Source organism: Sminthopsis crassicaudata, chromosome 2, assembly GCF_048593235.1.
Source record: "Sminthopsis crassicaudata isolate SCR6 chromosome 2, ASM4859323v1, whole genome shotgun sequence".
In the NCBI taxonomy this organism is placed as follows: domain Eukaryota; kingdom Metazoa; phylum Chordata; class Mammalia; order Dasyuromorphia; family Dasyuridae; genus Sminthopsis; species Sminthopsis crassicaudata.
Window position 1 is genome coordinate 264,174,409 of NC_133618.1, and position 16,537 is coordinate 264,190,945.

A 16,537-nucleotide genomic window follows, 5' to 3' on the forward strand; every position below is an offset into this window, starting at 1 on the left:
AGAGGTGGGGACACCCTAATAGCCTGTGGTTTATATCTAAACCTAAGTGATAACCAATAGCTCCTTTCTGTCTTATGTTCTGTGTCCCTTATCTCCTGCTGCTTTAAAGCTTGTTCTAATCCCCCTGATGGAAGAAAAAGTCAAGATAATTTTTACTATTTCCACTTTTGAAAAGACTAGGAGTGATAGAATGAGGTCTTTCCCTGACATGAAACATTTCCTGAACCCCCAGCTGGGAATACTCTTTCTCCCCAAACTACCTTTTATTTGTTATATAGTTTGTATACTTGTATATGTATATATGGCATTTCCATTGGTAGAATGAATGTAAGATCTTTGAAGGTAGGGAGTCTTTCATGTTTGCCTTTGGATTTACAATGCTAAAAGGCAAAGCAAGACTAGTCATTTAAGAGCTTACTTTGTTTTAAGGGACTCAGCTAAGTGCTGGGAATATAAATACAAGCAAAAAGAAAAAGAATCTCTATCCTTAAGGAGCTTATGTTCTAATGGGGGAAGACAATACACAAGAGAAGCTTAAAATGGGAATCAGTCTGAGTGACTTTCATGGTTAACATGGTTAACTCTCATGGGCAACTAGATGACATAGTGTATAGAGTCCAGGCCTGGGATCAGAAGATTCATCTTTGTGAGTTCAAAACTAGTCTCAGGTTCTTACTAGCTGCATGAGCCTACGCAAGTCACTTAACCCTGTTTCCTTCATCTGTAAAATCAGCTGAAGAAGAATATCTTTGTCAAGAAGACCCTAAATGGGGTCACAAAGAGTCTCATATGATTGGATAATAATAACAACAAATATTTACAGACTTATATTGAATTTTTTTTCACACAATCTCTTTCTCCAAAGTAGACAAAAGAGAACAACAAATAGAGCAGTTCAGAGCTTTCTGACCTGTTTTTTTTTTTTCCAACAAAATGCTTCTTAAAATCATTTCCACTCAGTGATAGAAAGTGATCTCCCATTGAGCAGTGGTATAATCCCTATAAAATCCTCCTGTGAACTATTTGTATATCCCAGAAGGTCAAGGCTAAGAACCTTATTGACTGAGGTGCAGTAAGAGTTCAGTAACTAGATGCCTTAAAAGGAGAGCTACCCCACAGAGAACTTATTCACTTAAATATGAGTAACCTTAATATGCATGAAGACACTGCCATTTATAATCTTCTTTACTTTTTCCCCCCTTTAATATTTAATTTGGATTGAAATTATAGGAATTCCTGTGAAGGCTCTTAATTGGGAGGCATGCTATTTTTCATGAAGTTTCTTACCACTTACAGCTACATGACTAAAATTTTTTTTTCTATAAAATCAACTCATGGATTAAATCAGTCCCATTAATATCCACACAAAAGTTGTCTGTCCTTCATTCTCAAAGAGAATCATGACATCAGGGAGATAATGCCATGACATACAAATGAATTGGATTTAAGTAAAGGAGGGCTGTGCAAGGTCACCTGCCTCACTTTCCCCTCCATAGTTATCTAGGTCCAATGGCCAGATATAGATCAGGTTGACTAGAGATGGTGTTGGATACAATGGGAGACCTTGGTCTTTTTAAGCTAAGGTCTTCTAGAGATTTCAGTTTGACTGAAATTGTACTGACTCAACGGAAAGAGCACCAGCCCTTAAGTCAGGAGGAGTAGAGTTCAAATCTGGCCTCAGACACTTAACACTTCTTAACTGTGTGATCCTGGGTAAGTCACTTAAGCCCAATTGCCTCACCGAAAAATTAAAAAAAAAGAAAAGAAAGTAAATAATAATAAAAACCACAAGTATCCACACAATGTCATGAATTAAAGCACAAGCTTTCTCCTTTCACTTCCCATCTGTCCCTCAGGTTGAGTGGACATCTAAGGTGGATTTAATGGAAGGTATGATTGAGAATTGTACAAAATGCAGGCATTTATAGGTTGTGATCTATATTGTTGAAGAAACTATTCTGAAAATGTCACAAGTACATTAAAGCAAAATATTAACAGTATAATATAAAAGATGTTGGATTTGGAGTCAGGGTCTTAGATTCAAATCCTGCCTCTACTACTTTTTCTTGTGTGATCTCAGACAAGGCATTCAGTTTTTCTTGGCATTGGTTTCCTTACCTAGAATATGAAGTTAGACTTTGATGACCCACAATGTACTCCTCTATTTCTAAAGCTATGATTTCATGGATTGTCCATCTGAAGAAATAATACTATCAGATATTTTGCTTTTATTTTTTTTCCTTTCATTTTGTTATTCAGTCATTCAGTCATGTCTCTTTTTACCCCATATGATGTTTTCTCGGCAAAGATACTGGAGTAGATTGACATTTTCTTCTTCAGTGGATTAAGGAAAATAAAGATTAAGTCACTTACCCAAAGTCATGCAGCTAAGTGAATTTCTAAGGCTGAATTTGAACTCAGATCTTCTTGACTCCAGTCCTAGCATTCTATCCACTGAGCAACCTGGTCTCCTTCTTCTTCCATTTTGGAAATAGATCATTACAATGTTAATACAAATAAGAATACAACTCCTTTCACCTTTGAAATACATTACTGTTTTTATTAATATATTATTAGTGAAAATGACACATTGCCTTTTTTAGGGATTTTTGCTTTCCAAAGTGCTTTTATACACATAATTGCATTGATCCTCCTAACTACTCTGCGAACTAGGTAAGTCAGATGTTTTTATATCTAATTTACAATGAAGTAAAGCTTTGAGAGATTAAAAGCCATGTTCAAGATAGAGTCAGAAGTAGGACTAAAATCCAGCTCTCCTGACACTAGGATTCTGTCCATGCAGTGTACCAAGGTCATACTTTAGTATTTCAATGCACCAAAATATCCTTGATTTTATTAGGGTAGATATTTTCACCACTTAGGCAAATAATAACACTTCCGTGCCCTAAGCAGGCAGTCATCATGAGTTATTGTGGTAAAAACATAACAAAGATAGCAAGGAACAGAGGAAATGACATTTATTAAATACTTAGTATGTGCCAGGCACAGATAACAATATTATCACTTTGTGATTAACCTTTTGGTGCTAAACATCTAACTACCTAGACTCAGATAACAGAGATAGTCTTTGCCAGGAAAATGTGGGCAATGGAAAAAAATTTGGACTGAATCATAAGTATTTTAGATAATAGGTTAGGGAACAACTCCAAATGTCATTTTCTCAATTTTTTCTAGTTTAACAAAACCTGTCAGGTAGATGGTGGTGGGGAAGGAAAAAGCATTTGGCTAGGTGATGCAATGGATAGATTACCAGATGTGGAATCAGCAAGATCTCAGTTCAAACCTGACCTCAGACACTTATTATCTGTGTGAATTTGGGCAAGTCGTTTAACTCTGTTTGCCTCAGTTTCTTCATCTAGAAAATGAATCGGAGAAGGAAATGGCAAAGCATTCTAGTATTTTTGCCAAGAGAATCTAATGGATGAAGTGCACTAGGTAAAGTGGAGTCGAACACAATTGAACAATGATGATTATTTTCTTCAGGAAATTTTGCTCAGGAAACTGAAGCAAACTTGCCCAGGGTTAGAGAGCTAGTATCTGAGGTCAGATTTGACTACAGGCCCAGCTCACTTTCCCCTGTCTCACCTACTTGCCAAGGCTTACTTTCCCTTTCATAACCTTTGTTGACATAGGATCATCTTCATGATATGAAGAAGAATTGGAATCAGACTTTAGTGTAGAAAGCAAAATCAAAGTTGATTTTACCAGTGGCATGTGACCTTTTTCTTGCTAACTGGCCACCCTTGGCCTCCCTTTGTAATACTTATGCATTTAGAAATGTTACTCTTTTAAAGGACATCTTCTGTACTTATGCCATTTGACTTGTTACCTGTACTATGCCCCTGGAAGTATAATATAATGACATTAATTAGTTCCATAGTTTCTTTTCTGCTCTAAATGAAAGTTATAACATAAAGGATAGGGCAATAAAAACATGTTACCAGAATTGAGAGCAGAGGTTCTTAATCTTCTTCTTCTTCTTTTTTTAAATATCATGGATCTCTTTGGCAGCCTGGCAAAGCCTATTGACCCTTTCTCGTAATGTAATTACATGCTTAAAATAAAATATATAAGATTACAAAGGCAATCACTTATAATAAAATAATTATAAAATTTTAGAAATTCATTAACTCTATGTTAAGAAGTCCTGGTTTAGAGGATGGCAATGACATGTGCAATGTCCTCCCTTTATTTCCCCTCCCCTTGAAACCTTTTCCCCAGTGAGTTCCTCTTATCCTATCCTAGCACTTCCCTCATCCCAGAAGTAAAAATTCCTCTTTATGGGTCTGCCTTAATTTAAGAACACATAGTTATGATCCTAGCAGCTCTATTCCTCACCTAGCATCCTTTAGAATTCCCAGATTTTCACAGCCCCTAAGGATCTTGCTTAGGACCCCAACTTCTCGTGTCTATGGTAGCAGACATGAGAAGTTAAAACACTTTGCATTGCCCCGTTCCCTCATATCTTCAAAATTGATTTCAAGAGGGCAACTTTGCAGCCTACCAATTTTCCCATCCCTAGTAATGTCTCATATGTATTACAAAGTGGCTTCATCTGTTATTATTAAGTAACTGCTCCTTATACCCTGTAGCTTATAGAAATTCACTGTGATACATAAAATAACTGTGTACAAAAGATACTTCTAATGAAGAATGGATATTAAAATTTTGGTAGACTTTAGTTTGAAGTACTTTTAAAAGTATTTAATAACCCTGGCAGCTCAATGCATTATAATATACCAGAAGGAACTTAAATATATATATAACATCAAATGATAATATGTTGAAATTTGAAATTTGAGGCCAGTATATTATAGTATTACCTTCTCAAGGTGTAAAGAGGAGCACAGAGAGGTCAGAAGGAATAAAGACAACCAACCTTCCCTTCTCAGCTCCAAATTCTCCATTGTACAGTTAGTTGGCTGAGTGATTCTAGGTTGTTTTCTCTGCTTTCTGGGGCCCTGCCTAAGGCAAAAGACCAGATTTAGTGGACCAATGGAATGAATCTAATGCAGGAAATCTCTTGGGCCTATGCAGTCTGTGAAGCAGGAAGAAAGGGCTCTGACTTCACTACTTGAGTTTCAGGTCATGCTACTAAATCTGGCTTATGGGATGTGTGTTTTTTCTAGGAAGATAGGTAGGACATTGAAGAGAATATTGAGGAATCACAGTGAAGACACAATTTTGAAATGATTTAAAATAAGAATATACTGGAAAAGGTAATATTTGGTTTGTGATGTTCTGCCTACCAAATAGCTCAGTAAAGCTTTAGTAGGAAATATCTTAGACTCTACTCATGTTTTTTTTTTTTTTTTCTTCTTTTCTTCTTAACATTGCTCTCTCCTGGTTCTTTTCCCTCCCTTCCTCAATTCCTTTCTTCCTCCCTTTCTCCTTTCCTCCCTTCCTCCTTTCTTCCCTCGGTCCCTCCTTCCCTCCCTTCCCTTTACCCTTCATCCCTCCTTCATTCCTCTTTCTTCCTTCTTTCCTCTTCCTTCCTTCCTTCCTTCCTTCCTTCCTTCCTTCCTTCCTTCCTTCCTTCCTTCCTTCCTTCCTTCCTTCCTTCCTTCCTTCCTTCCTTCCTTCCTTCCTTCCTTCCTTCCTTCCTTCCTTCCTTTCTTCCTTCCTTCCTTCCTTCTTTCCTTCCTTCCTCCCTCTTTCTTCCTTCTTTCATCTTTCTTTCTTTCATCTTTCTTTCTTTCTTTCTTTCTTTCTTTCTTTCTTTCTTTCTTTCTTTTTCTTTCTTTCTTTCTTTCTTTCTTTCTTTCTTTCTTTCTTTCTTTCTTTCTTTCTTTCTTTCTTTCTTTCTTTCTTTCTTTCTTTCTTTCTTTCTTTCTTTCTTTCTTTCTTTCTTTCTTTCTTTCTTTCTTTCTTTCTTTCTTTCTTTCTTTCTTTCTTTCTTTCTTTCTTCTTTTCTCTTTCTTCTTCTTATTAGTTGCCTTTGCTTAATTGCAGTGCTTTCTTTCTGCTAATTATTTCCTGTTTAATCTTTATACAGCTTCCTTTGTATATATTTGTTTGCCACTTTATCTTCCCAATAAAATTTGTCTTTTTCTGTCTTGAGGGAAGAGATTGCTTCCTGTTGTATCCCCCGCATTTAGCACAGTGTCAGGTAAAAAGTTGTTGTAGTTCTTCATTCTTGAAGAGGATATGACATCATGGAGATGTTGCCATGACATGCAAGCAAATTGAATTTAAGTGAAGGAGAGCTGTGCAAGGTCACCTGCCTCACTTTCCCTTTCAGACATGGCAAGATATAAGATTAAAGCAACTAGAGATGGCTCAGTTTGACTGAGGCAGCACCCATTCAGAAATTAAGGATACATAGCAATTGAGGCAAAAAATCTCCTCTTTCACCTATTCAAAAAAAAAAATCACTCCTAAATAAATCAATCAATCTGAGAGGGGAAGACCTTTGGGGTTTCTGGCCAATGCATACATGACTGCTATTTACCTTCAACCTGAGTCCAATCAGAACCCAAACAATGACTAAATGGGGCTTGACTTAGAACCTATTGGTGATCAAAGAGAATCAGATTGGTTTTGGTTTGAGATTTGGTTCTTAAGAAAGAAATCTATTCAGTAAACCTTTTGGTATGCTCTTAAAAGCAAATACAAAATAGTTACTTAATAAATTTTTGATCTACCATTTATGAGTGGGTAGTCACAGGGCTTTTTATTAGACTCTATACTCCCCTCTAGTTTATACCTTGACCATCTTTGGTGATCTCATCAGGTCCTATTTGTTCAATTAATACCTCTATGCAATTATTTCTTAAATCTATATATCTACATAGTCTTTATCTGAATTCTGAGCTCCAGGTCCATACTACCAATTGCAAACTGGATCTTTAAAACATCTCAAACTCAATATGTCAAAAGTAGAATTCATGATCTTTTCCCCTAAACTCACCTGTCCTCCTAACTCCTGATTCTGTTGAGAATAACATTTTTTCAGTCCCTCAGGTTCACATTCTTAGAGTCATCAACTATCTAGGTTATGATTACTAATTGTTGGTATCCCAAAGCTCTGTCCTAAGCCTTTTTCACTTTTTCTCTATACTTTCTTCTATTGTGATTTTAAGTCTCATGGGTTTGATTATCATCTTTATGTAGATTATATCCAAATCTATTTCTTTTGTGATAACAAACTAAGTAATTTTTTACTCAGTTCTACCTGAGTAAAATCACTATTAAGGAATAGTACTATGTAGCCTTAATCACTAAATGGGTATTGCTTCAGACAAATTGAGACCCAGGAAAGACCTTAGATAAAAAGGCTAAGGTCTCCCACTGCATTCTAAGCCATCATCAGTCATCTTGATTTAGGTCTTTCCAATAGAATTCAATGACTCTGGAGGAGAGACTAAGGCTGATTGATGACTTTTTACAACTGCCTCAAAAATCCAATTCACTCACAAATCAAGAAATTTTGTGATGACCTTGGTCTCAAGAATAACAACAGATCCAAATATTCAGACTTATTGTCTATCTTGAGCTCCATTTCTATAGCTTACCAATTCCTTTTGGACTTTCTTAAACAATGCCAAAGCAGCTGTGCTTAAAAAGCAGATTTGTGCTTAAAGCACAAATCAAACTATGCTGCCCTCCTAGTCAACAGTGTCCAGTGGCTCATTGTTCCTTCTAGTATCAAATGGAAATTATCTTCTTGGCATGCAATGTCCTTCACAATCTGATGTCTTCCAACCTTCCTGGTCTTCTTACACTTTATTTCTCTCCAAGAATTTAATAATTTACTGAGTTAATTGCTATTCCTCATAAATGACACACTTCCCATCTCTCTGCCTTTTCATTGGCTGTCCCCCCTGCCAAGAATATTCTCCCTCCTTATTTGGCACTGTGTCTTCCTCCATCCCCTTCAAGGTTAAGTTCAAATCCCATCTTTAGCAAGAGGCCTTTGTCAACTTCCAACCCACCACTGGTTTATTGTTGTGGTTGGGTTATTGCAGTCATGCCTGACTCTTCATGGTTTCATTTGGGGTTTTCTTGACAGAGATTTTGGAGTAGTTTGCTATTTCCTTTTCCAGATTATTTTTACCCACAAGAGTAAAATAGCAAATAGGGACTTGCTCAGGGTCACACAATTAGTGTCTGAGGCTAGCTTTGAATTCATGAAATTAACTCTTTCTAACTCCAGGCCTGGCATTCTATTCTCTGTACCCCTCATCTGACCCCCTACCCTACCTCCAGTGTCTTGTCTCTAGTATTACTTTCTAGCTATATATTATATATCCATTTTTTAACATGTTATCTCCCCCATTAGAATATGAAACCTTAAGTTGAGGGACCATATTTTTGCCTTTCTTTATATCCTGAGCATTCACTGCAATCCCTGGCACATAATAAGCACTTAATTAATTAACCTCCTTAAGCTTCTATTTTTTAATGTATAAAATGAAAGAATGGACTTGATTAGTTTTAAAGTCTTCTTTGACCCTAAAATAATGATTCCACTGTTCAAAGTTCTTTACCCTTCCATATTCCAAGCATTGTTGCAAAATGGCTCAGTCACAGAGCCCCAGTCTCTGAGGCTGCAAGAAAACAATTCTCTACCGCTATAAATAAAAACCTTAAACCTGTCACACTTGGTTAATATCACCATGTTAGAACCCATAGACAAAAAGAGAAGGGGCCAAAAAAAATTCTGTTGCTTTATTTAGAAACTAGTGCTTGAAAGAAGAATAAATCACCAGTTTTCTGGCATTCAGATTTCAAATGCCTTATACTATAAGATTTTGGGTAGAGAACAGGATAATCAATGATTTTTAACTTCTATAATACCTGGTAATAACTAGAGCAGAAGAATACAATACAATATATATCTTTAAATTTTTCTCCATAGCTTCTTGCATATAATAGGACTACAGAGTTCAGCTTTGCGTTAATCAATACACAGAATAACCATGCAGAAAGGATTTAATGTCTATTTAGTACATGTCCATCTTGGTGGTGCAGTCGACAGAAAGCTGAGCTTCAAGTAAAGAGGACCTGAGTTTGAATCCTACCTCAAACACATACAAGGTGACTCTGGGAAAGTTATCTCACCAGTCTTCTGCCTTAGTTCCTTGTCTGTAAAATGGGAATAATAATAATGCCTATCTCATAGAGTTGTTCTGAGAAAATATGTAAAAAGTCCTCAATCCAGAGGTTCTTGATCATGTGCAGAATATAGGAATAGCTGCCAATCAGCAGTTCTGGGACACAAATTCAAGGTGGACTGAAGAGGGGATTATGCATGTTAGGAGTGGTATGTCAGGTGAGGAAAAGTCACAGGCTCTACATCTATGTATTAAGTAAGAAACAAGTTCAAAAGCTATATGTCTGTGACCTTAAAAATTAAGTGGAGTGGCTGTCTCAATTCTACCCTTTAATTCAGTCTGAGGCCTTCAGAGAAAAAAAGCAAGACAGGTATTCCACAACAAAGAGAAGCCTGTAGTTCTTTCTAGCTAGTTGATAGTGTCTGAGTGCAGCATTAGTCTAATGAAACTCCAATCAGGGCAAGTTCATAGGTGGGTTTGTCAGATCTAAACTGAAATCAGCAAATTATAAAAATCAGACCACAGAGAGGACAATCAGACTATGTTCTGAATCAGACCACTTTGGCAACACTAGTTTTTAGCATGCAAGTCTTCAACCTAAACTGTCTCTGAGATTCTGAAAAAAACACAATATTCAATACCTTCAAGAAAGCATCAACAGGATCCTAGAACTATGGTGTCAAATTGAAATAGAAATGGAGACTATTAAATGATACATAAGAATCTCTGTGGGGTATATGCTGCCTTAGAAAACAATATATTAAAATGATCTATAATCTATTGAATTTTCATTTATTTTGTTAAATATTTCCCAATTACATTTTAATCTAGTTGCATCTTGAAGTGTTTGCTCTATAGGATACAAGACAAATCCAGGTATTTACTTCACAAATGTGCAGAGCCTGGCCCTAACATAAAATATGAAGTCAAGAAATAGAGTGGAAGTATGAACAAACAAAAAAAAGATAAAAAACTATGGTAATTAAGATTCATACAACACAAATCCTGAAGAAGAGAATGTCTATAAAAGGTCTACAAGCAAAGCCTCAAAGAAAAACCCAACTTAGGTACAAGTTCAGATAGAATTCTTGGGAGAAATAAAGCAAGTGTTTTCAAGACTTTGAGATGTTTTTGAAAATTAAATGAGATGGCTAGAGGAAAAAAATTGAGGTGGGGAAAGGAAATAATAGTTATGGAAGAAAAATGGAAAGAGCATTAACAGTTTTGCACATGAAATAGAACAAAAAACCAAAAACCCGAACTTGTCTAAACAACAAATTCCCTGAGAATGAGAACAGACCAACTGGAATCTAATGAAATTATGAGACAGCAGACATATTAAATTAGTTAAAAGACTAAAAAAAAGCACTGTAATCTCCAGGGTGAGAAGATGATATATAGGTCTCCTCAGAACCCTCTTTTTATCAGGAGTTATAGAGGGAGTCTAATTAGACACAGATCTTTGGAGTGGTTTTTATTATATTCTGATGATTATAAAAGAAATATGGAAAAGGATAGAAAGAATGGGAAAGAATAGAAAACTGGGGTAGGGTGGAAGAGAGAGAAAAGGATGAGAAAAATATAATTGCATAATAGAGGTATGCAAGTAGAAAAATGAAGAGGTTTATACAAAGAAAGATGAAAAAGAGGGCACAGTTAGTACTTGAATTTAATTCTCATCTAAACTGGTCAAAGGAGTGAGCATTCAAATAGTTGGGTACAAAAATATCTTTTTACTCAACAGGAAAACAGAAGAGAAAGCTAGGAAAGGAGGGTGGGAAAGAATGGAGGGCAAATAGAATAATTAGTCCTAAGCAAAACAAACTTTGAGGATGTACAAAATATTGATAGAATATCAATAATAATCTTTATGAAATAGCAAAGAATGCAAGTTGACAGGTGCCCATCAATTGGGGAATGGCTGAATAGCTTAGGATATATGAAAGTACTGTGTTGTAAGAAATGATGGTTTCAAAGAATCTTAGGAACACATGATTGAAATGAAAAGAATCAGGAGAATAATTTATATAATAGCAATATGTTGTAAAAAACAAACAACTTTGAAAGACTTAGAAACTTATCAATTCAAAAAGAATAATGATGAAACATGCCAGGTGACAAAATCAAAATGTAAATTAAGATATTTTTATTTTGAACATGACCAGTATAGAAATTTCTTTTGCTTGACTGTGAATCTTTATAACATGAATTTTGTTTTTCTTTCTTCCTTAGTGGAAATAGGGAGGAAGGAAGAGTGGAAGGAATATGAAAAAGTAGATTTTCAATGGCTGAAAATAAAGTAATTTAAAAAAATTGAAGAATGCTTAAAAAAGAAAATATGTAAAATTTGGAGTAAGTGGAATATAAAGATGAAAAAGTGAAAGTAATATGCAGATCAAAATCAATTCTAATTTATGTAGATTACATAATAGCAAGACCACTCTGACAATAATAAGAGATGGAGTGGTTATTTAAAATAAAAATTTCAAGGAGGCTCAAAGACAGAGAAATGAGAAATATAGAAAATTTGATAATACCGATAATTAGATGTCTATAAGGATAAAAGGAATAACAACTCATATCAATGTAAAATTTTAAGTTCTTTTTTCACAATCCTGTGAGGTAGGAAGTCCACATATTATTATTATTATTATTATTATTATTATTATTATTTATTATTATTATGTTTTACAGATGAAGAAACTGAAGTGTAAAGATTAAGTATTTGCCCAATGTAAGCCAGCGCCTAAAAGGCAATGATGAGATTGTTCTGCTCTTTCATGGTATTTTTAGAAAACTTAGAGATCATATCATTCAATTCTTTTATGTTACAAATGTAGAAATTGAAGCCCAGATGGGAGAAAATATTTGTCCAAGATCATATTCCAGGGATGTTTCTAATCTGAGTTTCCTGATTTCCCATCCAGTGTTCCCTAATACTATGTTCTAGTGCCTCACTATAAGAAAAGAGTGAAACAGTGGAAATTTTTGATGTAATTTAGGGAAGGGAAGGTGGATCAGTAATCCCTTTTTTTTTTTTTTTTTTTTTTTGAGGCTGGGGTTAAGTGACTTGCCCAGGGCCACACAGCTAGGAAGTGTTAAGTGTCTGAGACTAGATTTGAACTCGTCCTCCTGAAATCAAGGCTAGTGCTCTATCCACTGTGCCACCTAGCTGCCCCCAGTAATCCCATTTATATGAGCACTACCTCCAATAAGGAAGATTATATCTATCCATAGCTGTCCATGTGTGAACCTCTTGTCCATATCCTGACATAAATATTCAAAGAAGGTTCACCCAAATGTTAACTTATGTGAAAAGAAAAATTGTAGAAAATAAGCAAATGAGACAATGAAGGGCAAATAATGAAAATTCAAACATTGAATTTATAGGAAAGTACAAGGTGATGCCTTTTTTTTTTTTGTTTGCTTCAGTGGGATAATTGTTAGGAATATAAATTCTATCAAGGCAGGCATTGTCTTTTGTTAAGGGCTCCAAGAGCCTCCACAACTATGGATCATAACATCTGAAAGAGTTGCAAGGCAGCCTTTGCTGACACAGGTGTTGCAGACTGGAAATGAGATAAATTAGAGGCAGAAGGTAAAGGAGAGAGGTCAGACAACGCAACGGCCTCTCAGTGAGAGAAGTCAGAGAACAGCAACTGCCTCTCAGTCTCCTTGTACCATCTTCTCACAAGAGGAGATCCATTCTGAGTTGGATCTCCAAGCAGCCACTGTCAGGTGGCTCCCATGTATTTCAGCAGCTCTCCCATGTATTCCAAAAGTCTTTATATTTTTGTCTTTGTATCCTCAGCACTCTACTTTCTGAAACAAAGTAGACACTTTGTAAGTATTTATTCAACTGAGTTAACTATGTATAATACATAAATTCCTTTGAAATTATCAGTATGAAGTGAGATCATTGATAACAGGGTATTTTGGAAAACAAAATATTGTTTATGTATGAGATCTTTTGTGCAAAGACAACAAAAAAAGGATCAAATAGAAGTGAAATGAAAATAAGAAGATATTAAAATCATGACAGTAGATGGGGGAAATTGTGGAAATGCTGAAGCAAGGTAGTTCCATGCTGGTAGATAATGAAGGAAAATGGGAACAGAGCACAGTTCCTTGACAAGTTCAAAGCATCAGATAGACATTGACCCACCTTCCAGAAATTCAGTCAGTGGATTCAAAACATTAACTTCTATGATTTGGGGAAGGTGGGTGGAGGAGGGCTTTTAAATAAATTAAATAATTCTCTCAGGACAGTATATCCAACATGGAAGTTTGGTGAAGGAAGGGGTGAGAAAGAGTAGAGGGTCATCCACTTTGGAGAATTTCCAGAAATGAAGGTAAGGCTATTAAGATAAGGTCCAAGCCCAGGCAAAACTTTTAAGGCCAGAAAAATAAGTGCCAGATTCTTTCCATCTTCCTTTCAATACCCTTATTCTTTTTCCTTTTCAATTCTTCAATGTCCAGTGACTTTTAATATTCTCTCTCCACAGCTGACCAGAGTTTCTTTCTTATGAGCATCCATCATCCTAATCTATCATCCCTTTTCCTATTGCCATTCCCCCAGATCTTTCTTTTAGCAAACTAGGCTATGGAAAAGTGAGCTATTAATTCACACAAAATTAATGATGGCAATTCATAATTTAAATCAAAGGTTTCAAATAGTTGTGAAACACACAACACTCCTTAATGAGGCCATAACTAGATTAAAATATCCTTAGAAAATATTTTACAATGAATAAAAATACAATAAAACATAGATAATGTTATATTTTAAAACTGTCAGTGTACTTCCCACAGGGAACTTTATATAATGATCAGTGGACTTTTTTTCTACTTAAATTTGATATCACTGGTTTAAAACAATACCTAATCCCAGAAATATTCTCATTTTAGTAGATAATCAGAAATGTAAGCCCAAAGATGCAAAAGTATGACCCTAAAATAGTAGAAGAGAGATTCTGTAAGACTGTGAAAGGTAGTTAGGTAAGATATTTTGGACATAGCAGCTTTCCAAACATGATTTAAAAGATATGAGTCAATAAGTATTAAGTACCACTGATGAGCTAAGTTCTATGCTGAGCACCTGGGGACAGGCAGACCTACCCTACCTTTGTAGATTTAGGACCTACTTTGCTTATAGCCATAGATAGAAGAAAACCAGAAGATGTGTAATATCTCTTCCATTTAAAAAATTATACAAGTCTATATTCCAATAACATAAAAAATACATAGTTAATGAATCAGGCTTGGCACATCTATACTAAAAAGGTCAGGCAGATTGCTGGGATACCAAGTCACTAGGCAGTGTTTCTAGAAAGAAAATAGACCTTTGCAGCTCCCATTATCCCATTAGAAATGATCAGAATGGGACAGGCCATGGGCAGATGTCTGACTGCCATTTTTGTAGCCCTTTTAACTGACACAAAAACAGAAAATGGCTGAGCTATATTGTTCTGGGAGTCTGGAGTATTGGCTACAAAACCCTGAGTTCAAATCTAACTTCACTTACTATGTGACCTATTTGTCTCTGTTCCTCATTTGTAAAATGATTTGGAGATGGAAAAGGCTAACCACTCTAGATTCTTTGCCAAGAAAACTCTAAATGGGGTCACTAAAAGTTAGATACACCTTGCCAACAACATCAGGAGAGACAATAATCCATTCACCTCCTCCCAGGGAGGGACAAAAATACTGTCATTGCTGGATGGGAAAAATGAATGTCATTCTGGCTCCCTGACACACCACTGCTTCAGAGTAGCTTGTAGCAAGTGAGTCAAACAAGTGAACCTGTAGCAACTGTTCAGGCCACAATGAGGAACAAAGCAGGAGAGGAGGGAAAGGAAGAGTAGCAGGCACTAGTTCTACCTGGGATTCAGCAGGTAACTCATGTGAGAACACTTTCACTCTCTTGTGCAAAGTTCAATCTGTTGCTGCTATTTAGCACCATCAAAAGCCACATGTTTTATTTAATAATGATGATAAAAAAATATCCACAATAATTAAATTGCATACAGCTGTATTACTTCTCAGGAAAAGACTAAATAGTTGGCAGGCCTCCTAAATTAGGATTAGGCTGCAGACCAGCTCAGACAATGCTTCCAGGCACAGAGGATGTACTGCAGAATCAGCTTGATGCAGTCTGATTTGATTACTTTCTCTGGTCAATTTGAAGCACTCTGGCCAAAGGAAAAAAAAAATCATCTTTTTATCTTGTGGCCCTGCTCTTTTACTGTTAGAAGTGTCATTTAAAGATATTAGTCCTATTTTCTAGCAAAACAGTCTCTATAATGGCCTAATGAATAAAGATAGCCCTGGAGTGTCAACCTTGCTAGGACAATGAGTCCCTTTCTCAGTGGAAGAAAAAATTTATTTACAAAAATAATAAAGGGAGCTATAGAAAAGTATCTAAATCTTCTTCAAGATGGTCCCTCCTCTTTTTCTTTTGAACCCTCCCTCAATCTTATTTCCTCTGATCAGTGGAAAAATTTTCCAATATTTTATGAAATGAACAAATGTAAAGGCAGACTATTCTGATCTAGAATTATAAACAAGACAGATCAATAATAATAATAATAATGATAGCTAACATTTATATAGGGTCTACTATATTCCAGGCACTGTACTAAATGTTTTTACAAATATTAGTTCATTTAATCCTCACAATATCCTTGGAAGGTAGATAATTATCCCCATTTTAGGAAATATTTTAGGCAAATAGAGGTAAAGTAACTTGATCAAAATCACACAGCAAGTTTCTGAATAAGTTTCTGAGATCACATTTTAACTCATGTCTTCCTGATTCTAAGCTTATCACTTTTTCCACTGTACCACCTAGCTGTCTTTTCAACCAATATACACACTACCTATTTGTAAATGAGTAGGTAAGTCTTAGTTTCTTGAGTATTCTCACATAGTTGGTAAATGCCAGAGGCAGGTTTTGAATCTGAATCTTCCGGATTCTAAAATCATTACTTGAGGTCCCCACATCCTGTTGCCTCTCTGTATTTCCTTCTTTTTATAGTTTTTCATAAATAAGTTTTGCTTATCTGTTTCTTACTATGGCAATACAGGAAGGTATCAAGAAAGTCTAGAACTGAACAAATCTGAATTTGAAGAAGTGATCATTCAAATATAAAAGAAATTCTTCACTTTGGAAAAGATTCATTCAAGCAGGATGGTTTCAGAAAAACCTGGGAAGACTTATATAAACTAATGCATATGAACCAGGAGATCATTATATTCAATAATAGCAAGAGTATAAGGATGATCAGTGGTAAAAGACTTAGTTACTCTGATCAAGATATTTATCCATAACCAGATGAAAAATTTTATCCGTCTCCAGAAAGAAAATTGATACACTAAGGGCAGCTAGTTAGTGCAATGGATAGAGCACCACCCCTGAAGTTAGGAGGATCTGAGTTCAAATTTGACCTCAGATACAATAC

General features: G+C 35.6%; 1 protein-coding gene across 1 annotated transcript in view; it reads right to left on the reverse strand.

Moving 5' to 3' along the window:
• Positions 1-853, reverse strand: part of SCG5 (secretogranin V) — a 192,270-nt gene extending 191,417 nt beyond the window's left edge. Inside the window, exon 1 of the mRNA XM_074289197.1 lies at positions 826-853. The gene's annotated coding sequence lies outside the window, so the exon portion shown is untranslated. The remainder of the gene's footprint in view (positions 1-825) is intronic.
• Between the last annotated feature and the right edge of the window lie 15,684 nt (positions 854-16,537).